Source organism: Hemiscyllium ocellatum, chromosome 34 (genome assembly GCF_020745735.1).
Source record: "Hemiscyllium ocellatum isolate sHemOce1 chromosome 34, sHemOce1.pat.X.cur, whole genome shotgun sequence".
Classification (NCBI taxonomy): Eukaryota; Metazoa; Chordata; class Chondrichthyes; order Orectolobiformes; family Hemiscylliidae; genus Hemiscyllium; species Hemiscyllium ocellatum.
In genome coordinates, this window is record NC_083434.1 from 12,273,391 (window position 1) to 12,288,241 (window position 14,851).

The window sequence follows — 14,851 nt, forward strand, 5'->3', positions numbered from 1 at the left end:
CCACCCCCACTCCGGCCTATCACCCTCACCGTAACCTCCTTCCACCCATCGCATTTCCAACGCCCCTCCCCCAAGTCCCTCCTCCCTACCTTTTATCTTAGCCTGCTTGGCACACTCTCCTCATTCCTGATGAAGGGCTTATGCCCGGAACGTCGAATGTCCTGTTCCTTGGATGCTGCCTGACATGCAGTGCTTTTCCAGCAACACATTTTCAGCTCTGATCTCCAGCATCTGCAGTCCTCACTTTCTCCATTGCCTGAATTTGTGTGTTACTTGTCAATACACAATAAAATATTTTAATCTATTCTGAGTAGGAATGAAATTCTTGTTTCCGATTGCTACTTTTACTAATTCTTAGTATGAATGCATTCAAGAACAAAACATGACGATATAAATATATTTTTTGTGTGTTTAGAGTGAATTCGGGTTCCCCAAACACACCCTGGGCCTTATCAGTAGTAATCAAAAGTCCAATATTTTTAAAGTGTACTCATGAAGGAACTTTAGAAATTTAATCTCATGTGGCTGCAAATTAAGGGGTAATTTTAATTTCCATCCCATCGGGAAAACAAGTAAAGTAAGTCAACGGAACAGAATGTCACGTAAACTCTTTTTTTTGCAAAATCAGATGTTAAAATGGCTCAGCTAATTTTTCCAGTCAATAAAATAAATTTCAACCCTTATTGTTGTCAAGAGCCTGTGATATGCATGAACAACAATCACAAACAGTGCTGGATAAATATAATTTGCAAATATGTGACTGTGGAGTTAAATTCAAACGTTCGCAAGGTTAAAAATAAAAGCTTCTTTGCTAAGAGTGGAAACTTTATTTCCATTCGGCATTTGTATCTTCACTTCCAGTTCCCAGTAATCTTTAGGGGGTATCCTGTCTTTTTCATAACTCATTGATCCAGGTTATAGTTTTTGGCAATTATAAAATTAATTTAGGTCAGTGTTTCAGTATAGCTCAGTATTGGCTGTCAGTGTCACAATCAAATTTCCCTGGTGACTTGGAATGATGCAAAAAAGGAATGTCACATGTATAATTATGTATGTAACTCTTTTGTCGGAGATTGGTTAATCACTCCCCTATGGAGTCAGTTTGATTTTCATCACAGTCAGATTCTAATAAAAGCAAATTCAATTTGCCACGAAAATTAAATGTTCACTGAAATCAGAAATTACTTGTATCAGGAATTCATCTTTCTGTTGTTACAAATTAATCTAATTCCCTGTAGCACACAGGAGGTATGCTTCTGGACTACATACTTTCATTTCATAAAGTACAGCACAATAGGTTTCAGTAAAATCCAGATTAAATAACCTGCAAAAGCAAAGGTAGACTTGTATTTATAATTCTCCTTTTATGATCTCAAGATGTAGTTTCCAACCAATTATGTAGTTGTGAAATGCAATAATAAAAAAAAACACACCGGAACCAATTTGTGTAAAGCCATGCTAAATTGCCCGTAGTGTTAGGTGAAAGGGTAAATGTAGGGGAATGGGTCTGGATGGGCTGCAGTTCGGCAGGTCGGAGTGGACTTGTTGGGCTGAAGGGCCTGTTTCCACACTGCAAGTAATCTAACTAGCAATGTGATGCTGATAACCTGTTAGATTATATTGGTTGATGGATAGTTAATAAGCAAATGCTGGAAGTATTCAGCAGGACCCAAGGAAGTAAGAGCAGTGTTTTTGTTTCAGGCTGTAAGACCCTTAATAGAACAGGAAGAAGTTTGAAATGTCACAAGTTTTAATTAAGTCCAACATCAGGCAAGCAGGAGGGGAACAGAGAAAACAAAAGGGGTGTGTGACAGGGTGAAAGGCAAGAGAGATAAATGCCAAAGAGAATGAAGGTGTAAAGGAAATAGGTGGTAACAGAACAAGTATCAAATCAAAATTGGGCAGAGCGGAGGTGTAAATTTGATTTGATTTATTATTGTCACAGTGTACCTGCTTACAGTGAAAAGCTTTGTTTTGTGTGCAAGTCACAAAGCTGGTCCTTTTTCTCAATGTTACAGTGTTCTTTTCAGAGGGGTTCTAAAACAGCCAGGCTCTGATATGGCTGAGTTGGTGCAGAGATGAATGGTTTATTGGGGCCCCATTTTGTTTACCCCGAAACAGATGGTACTTCAGGCCAAAGGCGTTCATGTTTTAGAGATAACTTGTATAATGAAAGGGCAGTGGCCAGTCCTGACAGCTGAGGTTTTTTGGTTCAGTTATAGCAGGGGATGTGTGAAACAAGTGCTAGACTTCTCTCTCTCTCCTTACAAACTGTAAGCCTGGGCCTTGGTTTACTGTTAGTGCTAAGGGATGCATGTGTTTTTGGAGCAGCATCATAAAGTCTAGTTTGGGTAGGAAAAGTTATCGGGTATTCTATTTTCTATTCTTTGTGTTTCATTCCATGATTTTGTAAATAAAGTTTTTTTGTTTAAAACTTGGCAGCAGACCCAGCTAATTTACACCAGGAATATCCACTATATACCTAGCTAAACAAATAGCAAAGTTACGGTCTGGGGTACCTACTTAAAAATGTTTCTGATCTTGTCAATAACAGTGCAGTACAGGCAGATCATAAAACACAAAGATCATAGGGTGATAGAACAGAGTGGGAAATACAAAGTTACAGCTGAAAAGAAGGTGCAAGATCAATATGAGATTTGAAATTTCAGAATGAGAATCAATGACAGCTTGAGTCCAAAAACAAAACCAACAGCAAAAGTTATGATCTGAAATTCTTAAAACTCAGTCAAAATATGACACGCTGTTCCTGTAATCTATGTTGAGCTCCAAAGAAACTGTAGGATGGAAATCAAAGTGAGGCAGAGAGTAACGTTAACAAGTGACCAAAGTCTGGGTCACGCGTGTGAATTGAAAGAAGGCATTTTACAAATTAATGGCCCAATCTGCATCGTTAATAATGATTAGTGTAAGCAAAGTTAAAAAAAAACAAATGATTCACTTCTTCAGATGGAAGCGATCTTTGGGGCTTTAGATGGAGATACTGAAGGGAGTAAAAGGATATGTAATGTATCTTTTGTGCTTGCATTAAAAGTTGTCATGGGAAAGCAAGGGGTTGTTCAGGCTGATTGACGAACAGAACAGTGGGAAATAAAGGGTGGGTCTGTACAAAAAGGAGGGGGAAATGGAAATATGATAGTTTGGCAATATTAAAACCAATGAAATGATTCAATGCTTTGGGGTATAAATATCAGATATTTTGAACAGTTACCCAGACGACAAAGAGCAGCAAAGAGAGTATAATGAAAATGAACGAAATAGCTGAGAAATTAACTGCCTTATGTCTGCCTTCCCAGAGGAAAATGTTGACTGTTAAATTAATGTGGAATGTTCCATACATTAATATTTTAATGTCTGAAAGCTGATAAATCAATGGGACTTTATCACCGTCACTTAGAATTATTTTTGTTCAGTCATGGGATGTGGGCATCACTGGCTGGGCTGGTATTTATGACCCATTCCTGATTGTCCTTGAGAAGGTGACGGTGAACTACCTTTCTTGAACTGCTGCAATCCATGTGGTGCCTTTAACAAGGGAATTCCTGGGTTTTGACCCAGTGATACCAAAGAAAGGTTGATATATTTCCAAGTTAGGCTTGGAGGGGGTCTTCCTATTTGGAGTATTCCCATGGTGCCCTTGTCCTTCTCGTGGCGATGGGTTTAGCAGGATCTTTGTGAATCTCTGTACTGCGGTTTCTAGATGATGCACGTCAGTAGGCGTTGATGGTGAGGAAAGAAATGTTTGTGGATGTGATGCCAATCACTTGCAATGTTTCATCCAGGATAATTTCAAACTTGTTGAGTGTTGTTGGAACTGCACTCATCCAGGCACGTGGGGAGTATTCCATGACATTCCTGACAGGTATCTTTTTAGATGTGGGCTAGTGGTGAACGACTCACTGCAGGATTCCTAGCTTTTGACTTGATCTTGTAACTAAAGTATTTATTTAGAAGCATAGACAATAGGTGCATCTGTAGGCCATTCAGTCCATTTGATCTGCTCAACCACTCAAAATGATCAGATCTGATTTTCTATCTCAGTGCCATACTTTCACATTCTCCTCATGCCTCTTGATATCTCTAGCCACCAGAAATTTCTTTCTTTCTTAAAAATACTCAATGAATTCACCTCAATGGCCTTTTGTGGTATAGGATTCCATAGGTTTACCACCCGCTGAGGGAAGAAAAGTCCTCTCATCTAAATCTCAATTGCCTACCGCATATCCTCAGACTATGATACCTAGCTCTGGACTTTTATTCAAGAGGAAACATAATTTCAACACCTTTGTCTCCACCCTTGATGGAATTCTATACATTTCAATAAGATCCCCTTTTATTTTATTAAAACCCATTAAGTATATGCCCAATGTTTCATTATACCACAAAACTGCCATTTCAGAATCAGTCTGGTGAACCTACACTGTACACTATCTGTGGCAAGTATGACTTTGTTTAAGGTTGCCAACACTGCACACAATCTTCTCGGTGTTGGTCTCATCAGGGCTTTAATTTCAAGATGGCTTCCTTGCCCCTGTACTGAAACGCTTTTGCAATGAAAGCCTTCCTAACTGCTTGACACATCTGCATGCTTGCATTCTGTGACTGGTGTACAAGTTCCTTTTGTACATCAAGATTTCTCAGTCTATTACCAAAGCGGACAACCTGAAGGGCTTTTGCCCGAAACGTCGATTTCGCTGCTCGTTGGATGCTGCCTGAACTGCTGTGCTCTTCCAGCACCACTGATCCAGAATCTGGTTTCCAGCATCTGCAGTCATTGTTTTTACCTAACCTCATACTTATCCAAGATATTCTGCATCTACTACGTATTTGCCCACTCACTCAACTTGTCTAAATCACCCTGAAGAACCTTCCCATCCTCCACACCACTCACAATCCCACCCACCTTTGTGTTGTCTGCAAATTTAGAGACATTATATTGGATTTCAAATTCCACCTCATCCAAATTACTGATCTTTATTGTGAATAACTGGAGCCCACTTGTCACTGCCTTTGAATCCAAAAGAGACCCATACATTTCTATTCTCTATTTTCTCACAGCTAACCAATTCTCAATCCATGTCAGTATATCATTGTCAGCCCCATGTGCTTTGATTTTGTACACTAACTTCTTATATGGGACTTTATCAAAAACCTTCAGAAAACCCATGTACACCACACCTTACGTTACATCCTCAGAAAAATTCCAGTCAGTTTATCAAATGTGATTTCCTTTTTCTAAATCCACACTTCAATTGTCTAATCCCTTTGGGCTCTAAATTTCCATTCATTACTTCTTTCAAATATACTCTGGTTTTTCTCTACTAACTTGAGATAAATTCCTGGTTTTCTTACAACCTAAATTTTTAAACAGAGGGATGGTATTTTCCACCATCGAATCCACAGGGATTGTTCCAAAATCTACGGAATTTTGTAAATTCACAACTATTGTATCTACTGATTTCATAGTCACCTCCTTCAGTAACTTGGGATGCAAATGATCAGGTTGAGAAGATTTATCAGATTTCAGTTCCATTTTTTTCTCCAGCACTTTATTTTTCTAATACTGTTATTCCTTCTCAGCAGGCCCTCCTTCCCTCGAATTGCTGGGAAGTTATTTATGCATTATTCAATGAAGATACAACTAAAAGAGTTGTTTAACTGCTCTGTCGGTCCAATTCAGTTTCTGTTCAATGGCAATCGAAGCTTTCTGTACCATATGACCCCATGACTGTGCTGTATGACCCCCATGACTATGCTGTATGACCCCATGGCTATGCTGTATGACCCCCATGGCTGTGCTGTATGACTCCATGGCTGTGCTGTATGACCCCATGGCTGTGCTGTATGACACCATGCTGTGCTGTATGACCCCCATGGCTGTGCTGTATGACCCCATGGCTGTGCTGTATGACCCCCATGACTGTGCTGTATGACCCCATGGCTGTGCTGTTTGACCCCCATGGCTGTGCTGTATGACCCCCATGACTGTGCTGTATGACCCCCATGGCTGTGCTGTATGACCCCCATGACTGTGCAGTATGACCCCCATGGCTGTGCTGTATGACCCCCATGGCTGTGCAGTATGACCCCCATGACTGTGCTGTATGACCCCATGACTGTGCCATATGACCCCATGGCTGTGCTGTATGACCCCCATGGCTGTGCTGTATGACCCCCATGGCTGTGTAGTATGACCCCATGGTTGTGCTGTATGACCCCCATGGCTGTGCCATATGACCCCCATGGCTGTGCTGTATGACCCCATGACTGTGCTGTATGACCCCATGACTGTGCTGTATGACCCCATGGCTGTGCTGTATGACCCCCATGGCTGTGCCATATGACCCCCATGACTGTGCTGTATGACCCCATGACTGTGCTGTATGACCCCCGTGGCTGTGCTGTATGACCCCCATGGCTGTGCTGTATGACCCCCGTGGCTGTGCCATATGACCCCCATGGCTGTGCTGTATGACCCCCATGGCTGTGCTGTATGACCCCATGGCTGTGCTGTATGACCCCCATGACTGTGCTGTATGACTCCATGACTGTGCTGTATGACCCCCATGGCTGTGCTGTATGACCCCCATGGCTGTGCTGTATGACCCCGTGGCTGTGCTGTATGACCCCCATGGCTGTGCTGTATGACCCCCATGACTGTGCTGTATGACCCCCATGACTGTGTTGTATGACTCCATGACTGTGCTGTATGACCCCATGGCTGTGCTGTATGACCCCCATGGCTGTGCTGTATGACCCCATGGCGGTGCTGTATGATTCCATGGCTGTGCTGTATGACTCCATGGCTGTGCTGTATGACCCCAGGGCTGTGCTGTATGACCCCCATGGCTGTGCTGTATGGCCCCATGGCGGTGCTGTATGATCCCATGGCTGTGCTGTATGACCCCCATGACTGTGCTGTATGATTCCATGCTGATAGCGTGAGTTATGAAGGAATGTCATTGCATGTTAATCAGTAATGGTTAGATTCTCTCTTGTTGGAAATGGCCACTGCCGGGCAGCTTTGTAGAGCAAATGTTACTTTGGGCATTGATGGCTTCTGAGGAGTCATGAATGATGCTGAATATGTATAGTGAACATCCCCACTTTTGACCTTATGGCAGATAGAAAGTCATTAACTAAGTAGACACAGATGGTTGGGCTGAAATACTACTCTAAGAAGCTCTGGTAGTAATGCTCTGGAGGTGAGATAACTGACCTTCAACTAAGTCTATAGTGACACCTGGAGTCAGGTGGACCTTGTGGATCCAAAACTGAGGGTCAGTAATAAGGTTATTGCGAAGCAAGTGCTGCTTAATAATACCCCTTTCCATCACTTCACTGATGATTGAGAGTAGATAGATAGAGCAGTAATTATTTTACATTTGTCCTGCTTTTTGTGAACAGAACATATTTCTGAAATTTTCCATGCAGTTGGGTAAACGCCAGAGCCATACGTATTCTGAAACAGCTTGGTTGGGTACATGGCAAATTCTAGAGCACAGGTCTTCAGTAGTATTGCTGAAATATTGCGACAGTCCATAGCCTTTTCAATGTCCAGTGTCTTCACCTGTTTTTTGATATCATATGAAGTGAAAACAGATTGGTTGAAGACTGGTATCTGTCACTCTGGAGGAGTTTGAGACAGCTAAGATTGTTGCAAATGCCTTCCATCAAACATTAAAGGAGGTGACGACAGAGATAATGGATGCATTGGTGAGCATCTTTCAAAGTTCTATTAATTCTGTAACAGTGTCTGCAGATTGGATGGTTGCAATGTAACCCCAATGTTTCAAAACAAATGAAGAGAGAACACAGGGAACTACAAACCAACCAGCCTGACAATAGTCAGAAAAATATTGGAATCTATTACAAAGTTTGAATACTGAATATTTAGAAAATAATTGTCTGATTGGGTTGAGTCTAAAAAGCAATTGAGAAAGGAAATCATATTTGACAATCCTGATAGTGCTTTTTGAGGATGTTTCGAGAAGAGTCAATAATAGGGAACCAGTGGATGGAGTGCATTTGGACATTCACACGGCTTTTGATAATTTTGTTTACTTTATATGGAAGTTAGTAAATAAAATTAACCTTCATAGGTTTGGGGTTAATATGCCAAATTTGATTGAGGATTGGTTAACAGGCAGAAAGCAGATAATCGGGGTAAATGGTTGGCATTCTTAGTGTTGACCGATGGGTACCGCAGGTGCTTGAGTCCATAAGACCATAAGACATAGGAGCAGAAATTAGGCCATTCAACCCATTGAGTCTGCTCCGCCATTCAATCATAGCTGAGAAGTTTCTCAACCCGATTCTCCCGCTTTTTCTCCATAACCCTTGATACTGAAGAACCTACCTACCTCAGTCTTAAATATATTCAGTGACCTGGCCTCCCAAGCCTTCTGTGGCAGTGAATTCCATAGGTTCACCACCCATCGGCTGTAGAGGCTTCTCCTTATCTCTGTTCTAAAACGTCTCCCCTTTACTCAAGGCTGTGCCCTCGGGTCCTAGTCTCTCCTACCCATGGAAACATCTTCCCAACATCCACTCTGCCCAGGCCATTCAGTATTCTGTAAGTTTCAATTCGATCTCCCCTCATCCTTCTAACCTCCACCAAGTAGAAACCCAGAGTCCTCAAACTGTCCTCACGAGTCCTAGTATTTCATAATCAAATTTGAGTATAGGGGCCAAATGTAATATTTCCAAGTTTGCAGAAGATGCAAAACTTGGTCAGAATGTGAGTTATGAGGAGGATGTGAATAGGCTTCAAGATGATTTAGACAGTGAATGGGTAGGAACATGGCAGGTGGAACAGAATGTGGATAAGTGTGGGGTTATTGGCTTTGGTAGGAGGAGTAAAGGTGCAGATATTTCTTAAACGGTGACAGGTTTTGGAAGTGTTTCCTCCAGAGTGCCCTGCATCTCACTGGAAGATAGCATGCAAGGCAGAAAGCACGTCATAAATATGTTCGTCTTTAACACAAAGGGGATTTGAGTGCAGGAGCAAAGATTTAATTTCAATGGTGAGCCTGTATGTGGAGTATTGTGTGTAGCTCTGGTCTCCTTGTCTGGGGAAAGATAAACTTGCCGCAGAGTTCGTGCAGTGGAATGCTCGTCAGACTTATTCCCGTGATGGTGGGACTTACTTATCAGGAATGATTGAAAGAACTGGGCCAGTATCAGAAGCATTGTAAACTGCGAGGAGGGCAGTGAGGAACTCCAATGATATCTGGCAGAGTGAGAGTTAGTTCAGTGTGGAGAAGTGTGAGCTAATGCATTTTGGTCAGAAGAATTGGACCCTATTGACCTTTGATATCAAGAATCTCATCAGCATGAATATATTGTTAATGCAGCACAAGTCAGATCTCAGAATGAACACTGGTTTGACTGACCTTTTTTTGTCTAATTAGTTGGATTGGTGAATAGTTACTGAACTGTTTTCACATTAGGCTGCAGAATTTCTTTAACAACAGAACAAAACTTTATCTCAGAAGAAGAACAAGCCAAACAATCTAAATATAGACAACAGTTAGAAAGATTGCACACAAACAGCTAAATAAAGCTTCAACCTGTTTCCTGACATGAAATGTACAATTCTGGAGAAGTTACATTCTCTTTAGGGAGCTCTTGCCTGGGGTGCACACTGGCCGTTTACAGATGGCGCCAGAGCCAGGGAATGGTGGTCTTGCTGGGATATCCACACTGTGTCGAGCTCTTGCAGACACTGCGAGTGGTGTAATCCAGCTGGTATCAGATGTCAATGGTGCTATAGTGGTGGAGTAGGTGGTTAGTGAGGTGAGTTTAGGACATCAGTACGTTAAAACCCACTATTCCTCTTGGAGAGAAAACCTCCTGGAAACTTGAACACAATTATTCTTAGCCAAAATATCATAAGATTTAGTCCAATATCTTGCATGCCAACTTTACTAGATGAGTACCAAAGAAAAGGAGAGAGTTATACCTTTACATGGTCTGAACCACGCTCGTTAATTATCATCAGTCGATATTGTGTGGAGATATGCTTGAAGAATGAAATGCTAAGCTAAGACTTCATGGGGAGACATAAAAGATCTCAGGCAATTATCCTAAAGACGAGTAGGGCTGTTCTCTCCCATCTTGTTTACGTCAATAATTAATCAACACAATGCCTGTGAATTCTGCATGACCCACAGCACTGCTGAGCATTTAGAATATGTTTTACAAATGTAGCTTGGCCTTTTCGTTCAGTTTTGACCACGCCACTAACATATTCCCTTCAGACTGTGTGATAATCCCTCTGAAATTCATTATAACATGGCTCATGTTTCATGCTGGTTAAATGACAGCTCAAACTAGATGCCTGGGCTGAAGATTAAAGGAACAAACTATTAGGCATCCTTGTGGGGATTTAGGAAACTGGCTGCAAAAACAAATTGGGAAAAAAAACACAACTGCATTCAGTACAAGATGGTTAATTTGAAAAGACTTGTTCAAGAAATCACCTCTTCTTCCTGCACAATCAGGTGACAAAAGCACCTGGCACTGAAACACTGACAACAAACAATTAACAAGAGCTTTGTTGAAAATAAACAGGCAATTAAAATATCAAGAAGGAATTCAAGAAATTAACGCTCCAAATATATTAATGCCAACCCATTTCCAAGCAGACTCTCCATCGTAAAACTACTTTCTCCTTTTTAAATTCCACTGATTACATATGAGCAGGCTAATCAATACAGGTACACAATCCTTCATCTGAACTGCTTGGGACCAGTTGTTTTTTTAGATTTTGGAATTTTTCAGATTTCAGAATAAATGTCATTTTCACAGTGAAATAAAAAATGTCTTACCAAACACCAGACCCATGTGTGACTAGTACAAGTAGGCGAAGGACTTTTGCCCAAAGCGTCAATTTTCCTGCTCCCCAGCTGCTGCCTGACCTGTTGTGCTTTTCCAGCACCACTCTAATCCTAACAAGTACAAGTGCTGAGACACAATTGGCACCTGCCAGTGTTGGGCCATGTCGCCACGTCACATCTGAGTGACGCGGACCGAGTGGGCATGGTGTTGGGTCACCCGCTCGCACGCCAAACAACCTCGTTATACAGAAAAAAAGTCTTCACGAAAATAACTTCAGATTTTGGAGCTTTTTGGATTTCAGAATCTCAGATGAAGGATTGTGTACCTGTACCTTGACTCTGGTCTGCCTTCAATAAGGTCATGGCGGATTTGATTGTATCTTCAGCTCTATGTTCCCACTTACTCTCAAAAACCTTTCACCTCCCTTTCTTATCAAGAATCTATCCACTTCTGCCTGAAAAATAATCAAATACCATTTTTTTTCCATTGCCTTTTGAGGAAGAGGATTCCAAAGTGTTACCAACATCTGAGAGAAAACAAGGTTGCCTCATTTCTGTCTTAAATGGACAACCCACTTGTTTTTAAAGTAATGACGCCTCATTCTAAATTTTCCCAAAAGATTAAACATCCTATTGCCATCCACCCTATCAAGGCCCCTCAAGATTTGTAATACAAACTGACTTTGAATGGCGTTTCTCACCTCGAGACAGAGGCTGGGATATTTCCTGTCAGGTACTGGCCAGTACCAACTGCCTTCACACCCGTTGGACAGTCCAGATTCTAATCTACTTTCCCCAATGGTGATTGGGGTCAAACCAGTTGCCCACCCCTTGCCTACAGCAGTTGAAGACAAGTTGAAGATCATAAAAATGCTGTTCCTGCATTGACTGGGATCCATAATGGGCTGCACAAGCAGCTCATATCACATCCAGGCCAACATGGTGGGTTCAGGACAGGAAAGGAGGGGCACAGTGGATCATTCCCCACACCCAAAACAGCTGCTTGCCAACTGCAGGTGCCAACTGCCCAACTGCAGATTGGTCCCTCCTACCTTGAATGGGGAGCGCTGGACCACCTTCCATTGGTCCTCAGTAAGGGGAGTTCCATCCCTGATTGGACAGTGAGTCAACCACCTGATGTATTAATTGGAGCTTTCAAACTTTCTTTGCTGGTGCTCATATGCTGCGTTGAACGAACTTCCATTTTCAGTTCAAGACCCCAGATGAAAATCTAACCCAGAATACGTGGTTACAAAATAGGCTCCTAAACACAAACCCTAAGTCTAAAGCCAACCTGCCATCCTGCTACCACCAGTTATGAGGTACAACATAGCTTATTTCTTATTACCCCCTATCTTTCTTCCTTCTCATCCTAGTAAGGTTTATTGTCACTCACTCTAACACCATTGCCATTTTATTGCTGCAGTGTATACAGCATATAGGATGCAAATCACTCAAAGTTTATTTGAAAGACCTCCCAACCAACACCATCTAGAAGAACAGTAGGTTTACAGGAACATCATCAACTACAAGTTTCCCTCTTATTCGATCTCAGCTGCTTCCCTCGAGAACGACAATTGGGATTTGACCTGACAACATGACCTGACAGTTGCATACCTCAACTAGTAACTTGGCTACAGTTGATTAACTTAGTTAGTTCTTGTAGTAAGTAATTGCTCCTGATAGATTGACAAAGCTCTCAGTCGATGACTCATGGTATCAACAGTTCACCTGACAAGAAAGATAGGATGAATGGAAAGATAAATCAATATGCCCTATAAATTAATAACAACATTTCTCTAATGAAGACAGTATAGATAATTGCCCAAGGCAATTTCATCCTTTGCTAGGAGCTAAGGTCATGGATATTTACAGCAAATTGAATGCCTTTATGAACATCAAGTGTAAACGGAATATTGTTTCTTTGTATGAAGAAACAAATCGTGTTAAAAATTATCCTTTTAAATATAAAGTAGTTCATAAATTGCATGATAAAGCTTTCAGATCAATGATACCAGACTTAGACCTGAACTGAAGTATTGTACTCTCATGTTAAACCATTAGCTAGTTATCTCTCTGTAATGACAGCAGCCCTATGGTCTGGCAAGGATACAATGATGTTTTGTAGGAGAGGTGATGACTCAGTGGTATTATTACTGGACTGTTAATACAAAGACCTGGATAATGCTCTGGGGGGACAGGGATTCAAATCCTGCTATGCTAGATGGTAGAATTTGAGGTCATTAGCTCAGTTGCCTGGATGTCTAGTTAAGCATGCCAACAGTGTAGGTTCAACTACCATGAAGAACTCTCATTCTTAACCCCACTCCTCACCTGAATCACCACTCATTTCTCTTTAATGAGAAAGCAGTCCTATGGTCTGGTCAGAATATAAGTTTACTAGTTATCTGTCCTTGCTATTACATTACTCCCAACACCATGGGCTTTTCTGATGAAATAGCATTATGTGCAGTATCTTATTGAATGCCTTTTGAAAATCCTACTTTATGCCATTTCCTGGTTCCCTTTTACCTACCCTGCTTGTAACGTCTTCAGAAAAACTCTCATACATTTTACAGGCATGATCCTCACTTCATGAAGCCATGTAAACTTAGTTTGAGTAGATTATGAATTTCTAAATGCTTTGCAATGTAATGCTTCATAATAGACTCTTACATATTTTCTGACAATGCATGTTAAGAGAGCTGGTCGACAGTTACCTGTTTTTTGTCTCTCCCTCCCTTACTGAATTAATGTGTTACATGGGCAGTTCTTCAATTCACTGGGATTTTACAGAATCAAAGGATTCCTGAAAGACTTTTACAAGGTGTGTCCATTATCTCTGTAACTATTTCTTTTTGTTGCTCAAGGTGCAATGCAATTAGTTTCCATTGTACTTTTTTGCTAGTGATAGTTAATATATTTGTTTCCTTCCCCAGTTTTGCTCCTTAAATGTTTGGCAATTTTGGAATGTTCGTGTCTCCTACTGGAAAAACTGATGCAAAGAATTAATTCAATTTCTCTGCCATTTTCAATTTCCTTCCTGTTTCTCCATTATTATTTCCCCAGCCTCATTCGGTCATGGATCCACATTCACTTAAGTCTTTCTCTTCCTTTCCATACATTCAAAGGAATTCTTGCTATCCTATTTTTAAGTTACTTGTTAGTTTCGCCTCAAAGTTTATTTTCTTCCTCCTTATCCTTTTAATTACTTTTTGTTGGTTTTAAAATAGTCCTGGTCCTCTAATTTAATACAAATCTTTAACGATTATATGTTTTTCTTGCTGTTTGATACTATTTTTAACTTTCTTGGTTAGTTTGATTTGTTCCACCCTTCCTCCTCACTGAGCTACATCCTTGCTGCAAGTCATAAATTATTTACTGACATGCCTGCCATTGGTCATGAACTGTCTTTTCTGATAACCACCACCACCCCCCGGTCAACTTCAGCCAAATCTGCTATCACGCATCAACGATCTGGTTGGAGGCACAGATAGCATTGTCACTAAGTTTTCAGATGAAGTAAAGATAGGTGGAGGGACAGGTGGTGTTGAAGAAGCAAGGAAGCTGCAGAAGGACTTGGAGAGGGTAGGAGAGAAGACAAAGAAGTAGCAGACATGGGAATGTGTGCGGTTATGCACTTTAGTAGCAAGAATAGAGATGCAGACTATTTTCTAAATGGGGAAAGGTTTCAGAAAGGGACAAAAGGGACTTGGGAGTCTTAGTTCAGGATTCTCTTAAGGTGTCACTTGGCAGTTAGGAAGGCAAATGCAATGTTAGCAGCATTTGGGATGGCACAGTGGTTCAATGGCTCGCATTGCTGCCTCACTGTGCCAGGGACTTGGGTTCGATTCCACCCTACTATATGGCTCTGGTCAGATTAGCATTTGGAATATTGTGAGCAGTTTTGAGCCCTATATCTATGGACGGATATGGTGGCTTTGAATGGGGGTCGAGAGAATGTTCACAAGAATAATCCTACAGATGAAGGG